Consider the following 1,792-nt stretch of genomic DNA (forward strand, 5'->3'; position numbering starts at 1 on the left):
CCATGCCGTGTGATCTGCCCCGAACACATGCAGAAAGGGAATCGCCAGGGACACAGGTCTTCCACGCCCGTGCGCACCCTCGTGCCTGCGGGGAGACACCGGTCAGAGGGGAATTCTCATTTGTGGACATAACGATGATTTGAACTCAAGTTTCAAGAGGGACAAAAAAAACTAATCCCGTAAGCTAGCTCAGCTCTACAACCCACCTTCAAAAGGCCAAGGCAAGACAGAGCACAAGGCGGGGGGAAAAAAAGAGAGACAGATTGCATTTAAGAATTTAAATCATTTTTATTGCTTTACCTGCCATTAGAACAATCTATAACAAAAGGAATAATATATTAGCACATACAGTAAGTCAGACTTATATTGTCAGGTAACAATACAAAAATGGTCCTCTGGTTGACTATAGCTTTCTAGGGCGGTAGACTTCATAAATTCGCTAAAGGTGGCCTAGCAAAAGGTTACTTCTAAAGCCCTGAATGTTAGCTAAGGCAAACTATGCCGATTGTGATTTCAAACATATCAGAATTGCACACAAAGGTAAAGCTATAACTGTGATTAATATTTAACTCGGACTTAGCTGGTTTATCTTAAAATCTTGTAGGTAAAACTACAAAAGGGAGTAAACAGCAAGCTAAAAAGATGCGGTCGTGAAACTTGATTAGAAAGCCTTCTAGAAAAACGGGCATTTTTGTGGCGCTCTAACTAGTTTACATTGGGGGGTTTTTTTGGTGCTTCAACAAGGATCAAATCAAGCTTCAGAGTAACTAAAAATACGAAGTAAAATAACCTGGATAGATTCAAAACTGAATAAAACAGTTTTGCAAAAAGGTAGCGTTTGCTTCCTCCCAAGGAGCACAGGTAGGAAATCCTCCACTTAGCAGCTGCTGGCCAGAGATGGTTCGCACAGCGCAAGCACTGTACAGCTAATCCTGCTGCGGGGACTTTGGGAACAATATACACGCCTCCTAGAGCCTCGTGCAAAGACCTGATACCCTCAACTGTAGCCTGTGTCTGTCAAGCAGACACTTTAAATGGTCTATGAGCCTGGAAAGGAGTCTACCACGGCTGGTTCCTTCAGAAGGGGGTGGAAAAAAATAATACTAATAAAAAGGAGGCATCGCTCATTAGAAACAGCTGCGTAACAAATGCAAAAACGCTTGCTGTCACTCCCCGATACAACTCTACTCTAGTTTTATATAAATTACAGTTTAAAGGAAACCTTAAGTCGCCTACATTATTGAACTGTGGAATTCAGTAGAAATGGTTGTGTAGTACTGGTGCACACCGAAGAATGTAACACAAAGCTGGTAAATACTGAAATACATTTAAGACTCCGCAACAGGTTGGACTGTCCAAAGGGGGGAGGGGGGTGGGAAAGGAGGGAGAGAGAATAAGAAATATGTTGTAAGTCCGCTAGGCTGGGCAGGAGGAGAGAGAGGATGCAGCATGTGTGCTCAGAGTACACTTAAAATGAACGGTTAAAAACTTTTAACTTCTAGTTGATTTAAAAATCTACCTACTTAAAAGAACGGTAGCAGGAAAACCGGGACATTCGCTTGTTCTGCCTGAACCAGGGCATCCCCGCTCAGCTGTGGGCCAGCTGCTGTCGGCTACGTACAAGCAAATCTCGTCTCCCTGCTACCAAGGAATTAACTGAGCAGAGACTCTTTTAAAGGACAGAATCAGCTGTGGAGCATCTAGCAAGCAAGCATCAGAGAGCAAAACTAGGTGTATGCTGCCAATTCCCGCACCGCGCCCAGTGCGTGAACACCGCAAATTTGGCATTCCT

Source organism: Alligator sinensis, unplaced genomic scaffold, assembly GCF_000455745.1.
Source record: "Alligator sinensis unplaced genomic scaffold, ASM45574v1 scaffold282_2, whole genome shotgun sequence".
In the NCBI taxonomy this organism is placed as follows: domain Eukaryota; kingdom Metazoa; phylum Chordata; order Crocodylia; family Alligatoridae; genus Alligator; species Alligator sinensis.